Source organism: Macaca fascicularis, chromosome 20 (genome assembly GCF_037993035.2).
Source record: "Macaca fascicularis isolate 582-1 chromosome 20, T2T-MFA8v1.1".
In the NCBI taxonomy this organism is placed as follows: Eukaryota; Metazoa; Chordata; class Mammalia; order Primates; family Cercopithecidae; genus Macaca; species Macaca fascicularis.
This window is the reverse complement of record NC_088394.1, coordinates 84,959,691-84,970,866: the sequence shown is the minus strand read 5'-3', so window position 1 is coordinate 84,970,866 and position 11,176 is coordinate 84,959,691. Positions and strand designations below refer to the sequence as shown.

The window sequence follows — 11,176 nt, the reverse complement described above, 5'->3', positions numbered from 1 at the left end:
TGCCCACGGCAGGCAACAACCCCCAGGGTCGTCCCGCCAGACTCTCGGCCAGTCTCGCCGGCCGCCGTGTCCGCACAGGAGCCAGGGTTGGCACTCGATGAAGAAATGCCTTTCAAGAGAAGGAATGCAGGGAGCTGAGTGTGGTCACCGTGGCAGGCCGGTGGGGGAGGCGGGGGCCTGGACGCAGGGAGCTGAGTGTGGTCACCGTGGCAGGCTGGTGGGGGAGGCCGGGGGCTGGACGCAGGGAGCTGAGTGTGGTCACCGTGGCAGGTCGGTGGGGGAGGCTGGGGGCTGGACGCAGGGAGCTGAGTGTGGTCACCGTGGCAGGTTGGTGGGGGAGGCGGGGGGCTGGACAGGGGACAGGGTGGCCCGGGGCTGGCGCGTGCCCCAGGGGACCGCCGGGGAAGGTTCGCCCAATCAGGAGGCTCCGTGACGTGACGTGGATCCGTGTTTCCTCTTCTTCTTCCTGGGGGTTTACGTAAGAGGGAGAGCAATGGGGACAGGCAGGGACGGAGCTGCGGGCTGAGGTTCCTCCACTCGTTGAAGCTCCTTCTCTCTGCCCCCGCCTGCTCCGGGCTTTCTTGGCTGTGTCTCCTCCTGACAGAAGGGATGCGTGTTGCCAGGGGTGGGGGCTTGGCGTGTGTGCGTGTGAGAGTATGTCTGTGCGTTTAAAATACAAAAAAAAAGAAGCGTGCCTATACTCAGCCGCGAGACGCTGGCCAGGCTCCATCCGTGCCAACTCCCCTCCGAGCTGGCGCTGGGGACTCCGGAGGCGCGGGGAGGAGGAAGGTGCGGGCAGCGTGCGGTGAGGATGGACACGTGCCACCGACGCATGCCAGCGGCTGCATGGGGCCAAACGCCCACCCACAAAACCCACCGCGATCTCTGGCAGCCGTGGCGGGAGGCGGCAGCAGTTGGCAGAGGTGCTGGGGAGGGCCGGCTGGGGCAGGTGGATCCCGGCAGCGGCAGTGCAGGTAAAGCGTGCGGGCTCGTGGGGCGTGGGCACCTGGCATCTGCGTCGGGTGCCAGAGGCCGGGGCTGGATCTCGGCCTGGCTCTGGGTTACAGGGCGTGGCAGGGTCAGGGAGGGCTGAATCCCCCAGGGGTCTGGGCCAGCCTGGTAGAGGACGGCTCCTCCCGGCTCCCCCAGTGTCATCCTGGGGCCTGTTTCCAGGTAGACTTGACCCTTGGTCCTCCAGGCAGCTTGGCTGGGTGGGCTGGGTGGGGCCAGCATGGGGTGCCTACGGGGGCTGCAGCACTCTGGCCTCCCTCTGGGGTCTCACGGCCGTATCACCTCCGCCTGATGCCCTGTGGGCCCCCAGGGCCAGGTCCCCTCTGCCTGGTTCCGTGTAGTCCCCCAGACGGTCCCCCGATGTTGCTCGCTCTCCCCAGGCGTAGGCTGCAGGGCTGCACCTTGGGGTCCAGGGCTCCGAGGGAAGTGCGTCTGCCCTCCCTCCTGTCTTCCCAGAGTCCCTGCCCCACCTCTTGCTCCCAGCCTGGCTTGGTGCCTCGGAGCCTGTGCAGAACAGTGGGACAGACGCCAAATGTGTGGTAGCAGGAGTGCGGGTGACGGTGCCAGCGAGCCCAGCTGCTGAGGGTGGGAAGGAGCCCGAGATGAGGGACTCCCCAGCAGCTCCAAGGCAAAGTCCTGCTGCCCTTCCCAGCAATTACAGGCTGGGCAGAAAGAGATGGGGGCATGGGAGAGGGGATTTTCACCTGCAGAAAGGTGGGTGACACCCAGGTGGGCCAGCGTGGAGCCGGCAGGGCTGGGGGTGTTAGTCCCGGTGTCTGGCTGTGGCCCCTCGATGTGATCCATGGCGAGCAGGATGGCAGAGGTGGCCAGACACAGCATCAGCTGGCAGAGGCTGGCACCAGACCCACGCCCTGGCAGGGGTGCGGCACAGAGAGGCCCTGGCTATGCCAGGGGCTCCGGGCTGGCCGCTGTCCCAGTCAATGCTCTGAGCAGCCAGTCCAGTCCCAGAAAGAAGGTTCCACTGGAGGGGCGATTAGAGCACATGGGCAGGGGCTGGGGTAAAGATGGCTGGGCCCCCAGCTCCTCGAAGCCCAGAAGGAAGTTGGGCCTATGGACCTTAAAATTCTGAGCCTAGAGCCAGGCTGGCCCACGGGAGCCTCCACCTTGAAGGGGCCAAGAGGAGCCTCTGAGGCCAAGGTCAGGAGCCCGGACTGGGCTGAGGGGCAGGGAGGGCTGGGGGGCGGGGGAGGGCAGTGGCCTTCTGGTCCAGACCACCTTGACCTTCAGGGCAAGGCTCAGAGCCCTGCAGAGGCCCAGCCTGAGATGTCCCAGAGGCGGGGATGGGGCGGGGCTCCCAGGGACTGGCCGTCCTCAGCCTCCTTTTCCCCTTAAGCCTGCAGCCCCAGGAGGCGCTGCTTCAGCCCAACTCTGGCCAACACTTCATTTTGGGGGCTTCCCTTTCTTCCCCTTCGAAGTGCTGGTGTTGGGGGTGATCCCAGGTGTGCCTTGGTGCAGGTGGCCTTCCCCAGCAGGCGCCTGGACCTGACCCTGAGGTCACTGCCCTCAGACGGCACGGGTGTGGGGGGCGGGCGTGGGGGGCGGGCGGGGCGGGCCGCAGCGTGGGTGTCAGTGGGATAAACACCCAGGCAGGGAGGTTCCGGGGACTCGGGGCACAGCAGAGGCCCTGGTCCCTCAGGCCCGGGGTGGGGGGCGGGGTGCAACACATTCTAGGATTCCCAGAGGGGACTTGGGTGGGCGAGGTGCTGGGTGGAACCCCGTGGCCTGGGTCTGTGCTGGGTGGGATATCAGGACCTGTAGGTCCCAGACCTCCGTTGTGAGGAGAGTGGTGTGAGTGGGTGCCCCTCCCTCGAGGGCTCCAGGGGACCTGGAAAATGGTCCCCATGGTGGGACAAGCTGGAAGCTGCGGCCCCCACGACAGAGAGTGCCTGGATTGGGGACCAGGCTTCTACCACTCTGCTGGGCAAGGTCCAGCCCTTCACCTCCCACCCCCCACCCCCTCACCCGCAGGCCCGAAAACCCAGCAGGCAGCTCACCCACTGACGGTCTTTGGGGGTCCTGGCTGCCCACTGGGCTTCCAGCAACAGGTGCCCTGGCCCCAGCCACAGCCCCATCCCACGTCCCGGGTGTGTGCCGCCCCTGTGGCACCCCGTTCCAGCCCTGCCTGACCCCAGATCGAGACCCTCTCTCAGGCCCCTTCTCACCCTCCACTGCTCTGACCTGGCCATGGGCCTGAGTAGGAAGGGTGGGCAGGGCACTGTCTGTGTCTGGGAATTGAGGAAGTTGGCCCTGCCGTCACCCCCACTGTTTCACCCACAGCTGCCCCCACACAGGGCTGGCCTTTGCCAGGGGAGCAGGCTTGCCAGGCCACAGCAGCAACAGGGACCCTCCTGCCTGCGGCAACCCTCCTCCCTCCACCTCCGAATTTCACAGTCCCTGCTTCCCGCGCCGGCTCGGAGCTCCCTAGAGACTCCTGCCAGATGTTCCCGGCGGCCCCACATCGCTTCCCTAATGAAATATTCATGGGCCTTTCTGCCTCTTGACATAAAGCCTTCCGCAGCTCCGCACACCATGGAAAGGGAGCCAGCCTCCCACCGAGCCCCAGGAAGGAGTGGGCGCCCGGCCAGCCCCTCCCCCGTGCCAACCCTGGCTGCCCACTGTGCCTCCTGCGACAGTGACGGGGCCTCCGCCTCCCCTTCGCTCTGCTAAGGGTCAGGAGTCCAGCTGCCTGCACCCTCGCCCACCCCAGAGGCCTCCCTGCCGCCTCTGCCTCCCGAGAGCCCAGTGTCAGCTATGCAGGCACATCGGCCCCGTGACTGGGCTCTGGAGGGACGGCAGCCACCACCCCGCCCAGGAGGGAGCCAGCGCCTGTGTGTCCAGGACCAACCCTCACAGGCCCAGGGAAGAGGGGTCCCTGCCTCTTCCTTTGGTACCTTGGTGCCCGAGAGCTCCTTACCCCATGCCAATAAGACCGGGCTCCTGGAGCCCACCTTGCCCCTAGCTGTGTGGTGGCCAGCCTGGCCTTTCGGTCACCTGCTGTCATCCGTCCACGCCTCTGACCGTGTGCTCACACACATGGTGTCGGCACCATGCCAGGTTCTGTGCGGAGATCAGACTTCATGATGTTGAGTAAAACCAGCCCAGCCTTGCGCTCCAGGTGTTCACACCAGCCCCCACCAGGCCATGTGGGCGGAGGACTTTGGGGCAGGGCTGGTGAGGCCGAGAAGGACGAGGTGGACGGAAAGTTTCAGGGCCTGGGAGCTGTGGGAGGAATAGAAATCAGCCAGTTGGTGAGTCCCACACAGGCGGGACCTTTGTGCCCCAGGTCAAAGGAAAAGGGAGCAGGCCCTGGCCGAGTCCACACCAGCCTCTGCTTGGTCCACAGGCCCTGTCTGGCTCTCCTCAGTCAGGGGGTCCATGAGACCCTGGCCCTGGGCTCTGGTCCGTAGGTGGTGGCCACAGCGAGGCCCCTCTGGGCCGCATTCTGCCCCACATGTAGTGCCCTCTCCACACACCTGCGCGGCTCGCCCTGGGCTCTGCTCTGGCTGTGCAGGGGCTGCCCCGGGCTGCCCCGGACTCTGTGAATCCCGCGTCCCCTTGCTCCTGGCCTCTGGGTCAAGCCTTTGTCTTTAGTGTTCATCTCGACCTTAACCGTGACCTACAGCGACAGGGAAATGGTTATACTACAGAGACAGTCTCAGCACCCACATTTCGGGAGACAGAAGCGCAGAGAGGCCATGTTGCTTCCCTGAGGCCACAGAGCCAAAAAAGAAGCTGCCTGGGCGCGCCCGTCCTGGAGCCCTGGCGTCGTCACCAGGGCCAGCGCTTGTCCTGGAGCCCCGGCGTCGTCACCAGGGCCAGCGCCTGTCCTGGAGCCCCGGCGTCGTCACCAGGGCCAGCACAAGCAGCCAGGACCCTCCTGGGAACCAGCTCCCTGACCGGGTCGCCCCAGCCCTCCTGAGCTCACTGACCAGGGATCCGGCCAGGGCCCCTCCCCCACGCAGACAGTGGGCTGGGATGCACAGGGGGAGGGGGCTTGGGCCACATCCTCCCTCCGCCTCCCCGGGTCCCAGCCGACTTGCTCCTTGAGCTGCTGGCAGGGTAATAAGCTCTGCGTGTGGTGTAGAAATAAAGCACGTTCCATAGAACAAATGGTGTTAATTTGCAGCAGCACTGCAGCCCTGAGTTACCCAGCGCCTGGAGGGCGGCGTAGCAGCTGCGCCAGAACGAGCCGCTGCGCGCGGAGAATCAGCGAGGCCGTACATCCCCGCGGAGGGACAAAGCATGCCAGCCCCGGCCCCCAGCAGCGCCAGCCCTCGGGCAGGACGTGGTTCCAGGAAGCGAAGCGAGCAGGTGCTGGGGCTCCTCTCCCCTCCTGGAGGTGCCTGCCCAGAGTCGTCAGTGACCACCCCTAGGTCCCAGCTGACGGCCCTGCCCGGCCAGGTGTGGTGGCCACCAGGACGGCCTCCTCCAGAACCGAGGCCACCGCCTGTGGAGTCCAGCGGCCTTGTCCCATCTCAGCTGCCATCACCCCACCAGGCCCCCAAAATGTGCTCTGGGGTCTAACCTTCCACGAAGCCTGGGATCTCACTGCTCCTCTCCCAGAACGGCCACTTTTCTTCTATACACAAGGGTCACGCTCCAGGCCTTTCTCCAAGCCCTCCCCGTGCTGGGACGCATTTACCTGCCTGCCTGCTGACTTCTGCTCCTACCCACTCCTGGGCTGCTCAGAGCTGCTGCGCCCTGTTGATGAGCCCTGTGGGTGGCTCCGAGATGCACGCCCCGGACGATTTGTCTTCCTCCCCCACCTGCCGTTCCCGCACTGACGAACGTCTGCCCTGGGTGTTAGGAGCGAGCTGCACGTTGCACCTTACATCTTCCTGGGCGGGTCCAGGAGCCTCACTGCAGCTGATGAGTATTTAACATCATCATCCATCTGTGTGGCCGCTGGGACTGGCACAGACGCTCTGGACGCCTCTACCTGGAAACCAGGGCTGTTCTCCCTGGATGGCAGGAAGGGAGCAGGTGGGAGGAGGGAGGGACGCGCTTGTTCCGTGGGCCCTCCTGGGTTCTGAGGACCAGGCACTTCCCTGCATCTGTCTTGCTTTGGCCGTAGGTTCAGGGCATCTGCTTCTCCTCTGTGAGTACGAGGGCTGCTCTGGCGTTACGTCTTCTCTTGGGAACCTAGAGCAGCCCTGCGGCTCCTTCAGAGGTCAGGGCCTTGCACTCAGATGCCTCCAGTGAATGCCTTTGGGGTTTGGATGGATGGACAGATGGACAAATTAACAGCATCCTGCTCTTGGAATCACAAAACTTTAGGCAAGAAAAGGGTCATTGGAGAGTATCTAGTCCAACACTCTAATGGGACAGGGAAACTGCGGCCCAGTCACAGCCCTTGGATAAAGAGGGAAACGGAGGCCAGCAGAAAGGGTGTCACCGGACCCAGTCAACCCTTGGATAGAGAGGGAAACTGAGGCCAGCAGAAAGGGTGTCACCAGACCCAGTCAGCCCTTGGATAGAGAGGGAAACTGAGGCCAGCAGAAAGGATGTCACCAGACCCAGTCAGCCCTTGGATAGAGAGGGAAACTGAGGCCAGCAGAAAGGATGTCACCAGACCCAGTCAGTCCTTGGCCTAGGACCTGCAGACAGTCCACCTGCTGCTCCTGCGTCCCCCACAGCCCAGGTTCACACATCTTCCTCCACGTCAGGGAGTGAAGGGGTCTGCAGTCCTCTCCAACTGAGGGTGGGGACAGCCTATAGGTCCTGAGACCCCAACCCCCTGACCTACCTGCTGGCCTGACTGGCAAGAGCGCCCCTATCAGGTTGTACTGTAAGGCCACCAGGTTGGGTCTGACTCACCCACAATCCATCAGCCTGCTGGTCTTTACTTATTCTGGGAGAGGCAAGAATCTCTGTGGTTGCTAAAACCCTTCCTCTTGGTTATTCTGAGAACTAAAAACACACATTATTTGGAAGTCTTGGGTTTAGTCTAATCTAAACCCCTCAGGTCGTGACTTAAGCTCTGGCCTCAGCAGTCTCCATTTATGCTTGGATGAGCCACTCCTTTGGTCTTTGTCCCCTCACTGGAAGGCATGTCCGTGAGGAAATGGGGAGAAGAATATAGGGCTATGAACTTGGAATTTTGGTGTCAGAAGGACCCAGGTTCAAATTCAGGCTCTATCACTAGCTGGGACCTTACTTTCTTCATCTGTAGACCAAGGATAATAATAGTACATACTTCAAAAGGGTTGTGCAGATTCAAGGTGATCCTGTGTCTAAACCCTTCTGCATGACTTCTGGTACCCAGTCAATGCCCAGAAAATGGGTAAGGATTGTTGCAGTGATGATGAGGGTGAGGATGGGGATAATGATGATGGTGATGATGACAGGGTTGGTGATGGTGACTGTGGGGATGATGGTGATGGTGACAGTGATGATGATGGTGATGATGGGGATGGTGATGGTGTTGGTGACAGTGATGACGATGGTGATGATGGGGATGGTGATGGTGATGGTGACGATGGGGATAATGATGATGGTGATGATGACAGGGATGGTGATGACTGTGGGGATGGTGATAGGGATGGTGGTGATGACTGGGGAGGATAGTGACAGTGATAGTGATGTTGATGGTGATGATGGTGATGGTGGGGATGGTGATGGTGGCGATGATGGTGATGGTGATGGTAATGATGGGGATGGGGATGAAAACTGTGGGGATAATCATGGTGATGACAGTGATAATGATGGTGGGGATGATGATGGTGTTGATGATGGTGTTGATGGTGGTGATGATGGTGGTGATGGTGATGATGATGATGATGGTGATGATGATGGTGATGATGATGGTGATGATGGTGATGATGATGGTGATGATGATGGTGGTGATGATGGTGATGATGGTGATGATGATGGTGATGATGATGGTGATGATGATGGTGGTGATGATGGTGATGGTGATGATGATGATGGTGATGGTGATGATGGTGATGATGGTGATGATGATGGTGATGATGATGATGATGGTGATGATGGTGATGATGGTGATGATGATGGTGGTGATGATGATGGTGATGGTGATGATGGTGATGATGATGGTAATGATGGTGATGATGATGGTGGTGATGATGATGGTGATGGTGATGATGGTGATGATGGTGATGATGGTGGTGATGATGATGATGGTGATGATGATGGTGATGATGGTGATGATGATGATGGTGATGATGGTGGTGATGATGTTAGGGATGATAGGGATGATGATGATGGTGATGATAATGCTGCTGCTTGCAGCATGAGTGGACTTGGATCAATGTGTGGATCCTCCCAGGACTTCCTCTGAAGTGCTGGGCACACATTTGCTAAAGGAGCCTCCTTCTCATGTGCAGCTACAAATAGCATGTCCAGCACATTGGGGGCTGCCTAACCAATCCTTTCATCAATGTCCCTATGGACAGTCTTTAAGCAAGCTAAGGTCAGGACCAGGTGCCATGGGTGCTCCAGAGATCCGGCACAAAGCTGTGTCCTGCAGGGTTTTAGAGACAAGTGGGAAAGACACACTTGAACTTTGGGAATGTTAAGCGTCCACGCTCCACAAGAATGAAAGAGGCCTCGTGGGGCTTCACAAGGCAGTGGCCCAGGGAGCAAGGGGAGAGACAGAAGGCTGGGCAGAGGCAGTCAGTCTGGACAGGGCCCTGAGATTGGTTATGTGAGATGGAGAAGAGGAAGAGGGCATGCTAGGAGAGGGTCCCATGATGTGCAACCTGAGGGCTGCTGTGTCTGGGGCCTCTGACAGGCACGTGGTAGGAGGTGGCTGGAAGGATAGGGTGAGACAGGCCCCGACAGGCAGGGAGGTTGGGTTTCTCCAGTAAATGCAGAGTGAGGCCCTGTGAGAAAGGGTTCCTGCCTGGCCCATCTTAGCTTTCAGAGTCAAGGCTCCTGAGCCTGCCTGCTCCTTGCTGGCCCCGCCCATCTCTGATGCCAGGCAGCCTCTGGCCTCTGTTTCCCCCTTAGTCAAACTCTGACTTGGCAGGGAAACTCCATTCTGAAGCAAAATTTTACTTACAACGGCAATTTATAACACATCTGCTTGGGAGGGGCTGTGGCTGTTGGGGCTGGTGGTGAAGGTGGCTGCAGCGAGGGTGCCAAGTGCTCTGCCGCCCCCACCCGCCCTGCATGGAGGCCCCTTGGCAGAGCTCCAGGCTCTGCTTCACACGGCTGGCCTGAGGCCCCCTGTCTGGACCCAGTCCAGCCTCTGTGGCTCCAGCCGCCTGCCATGGCCTTCACCCCAGCACCCCCATCCGAGGTTCTGACCTCAGGATATGAGCACCAAAGGCTCCTGAGGAGGCTGGCGATGTGGGGTTCCGTGGTGGGGAAAAGTGAGGCTAGATGGTTGCTCTTGGGCCCCGCCTCCCTTGCCGGGGGGCAGGGTGCAGAGCCGACTGCTAGTGGCTGCAGCCCTTTCCCGGGCCAGGGGGTGGCCGGCGGTCACTGCCGGGTTCCATCTGCTGGGCGCAGGAGAGCGGCTCCAGATGCACCAGGAGGGCCGCGTTCGAATGTCAATTCCATCTTCTCACAATCATTTTCCGCATCCTCTTAGCGCCGGGTGAATGCAGCCTGCTCGTTTGAATGTGTAATTAGCCCAAGCATTCTACCTCGCTAATTTCAAGGCAGGGGAAGGGAATGGAGGGGGTTTAGGAATTTGCATATTAATTTAGCCGAGGGAGAGAAAAATTGTTTACCACTTCCTTCACACAGTCACTCGCAGAGGACTTAACTCTTTCCTGCTCCGCGTCTGGGGCTTCGGGGAGAGGGTGCGTGGGAGGTGCAGCCAGCCCTCCTGCTGCGTCCACTCCAGGGCGGTCCCTGCACACAACGTGCTGGGCTCAGCCGCAGCTCCCTTTCTTTGCAGGGACCACATGGGGGCTGCCTGGGTGCCAAACACGTGGAGACGGGGGCTGCTGGGGACGCCCTCCTCGGCTGGTCCTCACCTGCAGTTTTCAGGAGCCAGAGACACTTGGGTCCACGGTGTTCATCTATTTTCTCCACAACGCTTCCCCAGCCCCAGATCGGGCATCAGTACAGTGCTGGGTGGAGGGGGGCCACACATGCTGCCCCCCGCACCAGGGTAAGAGGGGCAGCTGGCAGAGGGTGAGGTCCTGCAGAGCCTTTGGGTCAGGGAGAGTAAGCGTCCACTGGGGGAGTCAAGGCAGGCTTCCTGGAGGAGGTGGTACCTTCTCTGGGCCTTGTAGGGTAAGCATGCTTCTCCAAGCGAGGGAGCAGGTGAGTGGAAGGTCCTGGGGCCTGGGGCCATACCACAGACACCTGGGGAGCCTGGGCCATTTGTCCTGACCCGATTTGAGTGAGGGTTTGTAAGGTCTCAGAAGTCGGGAAGGCTTGTGCAGGGCTTGGATGATGGACTGGGGCCTGTGCCAGCAAACAGCCCCACGGCTCCGTGCCCCCGTCTCGTCTGTGGAGTGGAGGATAATTCTAAGGGTCACTGAGAGGCCTGCAGCGCATCCCCGTGGAAAGGGTCTGGTGCCTCACAGCAACTTGGCAATGCCAGTTCTCCCGGGAGACAGTTTCCACAGCCGTGTTTCTATATAGAAATTATCATCCACCTGCATTTGACCCCCAACCAGGCACTTGTGAGGACAAAATGAGGCGAGTGCATGGCATTTTGCACGGCCCTGCCCCAGCACGGGAGGCACTGGACAGGAGCCACCCACTGTCATGTCTCCTGACGGCAGCCATGAGGCACACACAGGGTCCCCGTGTTCCCGTTGTGCACAGACGCCGCGTGGATGCCAGAGCTCTGCTCCGTCTTCTTCAGGATGGGGAAGGCTCTGCTGCTGGGAAGGGCTGGCACGTCAGGAAGGGCCAGGTCAAGGGACGGGAGGGCAGCTGCCGGGGACTGTAAGCACCCATGGCGGGAGGGTGGTGGCAGACAAGAGAGGGCCATGAGTGGGAATGGAAGGATGTCAGAGATGGGGACGAGGCTGAGCGAGCAGAGATGAGATGTTCTCTGCGGGGTGGAGGCCAGGCCGGCCCAGACCAGGCCACTCTCCCGGTGACTTTAGGTCACTCCCCTCTCAGTTTCTTGATCTGTAGCTTAAGATGCTGGTCCCATCCTGAGCCACAGCAGGCATGAGGGATCAATCACAGCGCCTTCTCCTGCCATCTTATG

At 60.8% G+C, this 11,176-nt stretch overlaps 1 long non-coding RNA gene across 1 annotated transcript; it reads left to right on the top strand.

Annotated features, from left to right (window-relative positions):
• The first annotated feature begins 484 nt into the window (after positions 1-484).
• Positions 485-5,142, top strand: LOC141409328 (uncharacterized). Its single transcript, XR_012429373.1, has 3 exons — positions 485-974; positions 3,551-3,919; positions 4,655-5,142. It is a non-coding gene; the product is annotated as an uncharacterized lncRNA (long non-coding RNA).
• The last annotated feature ends 6,034 nt before the right edge of the window (positions 5,143-11,176 follow it).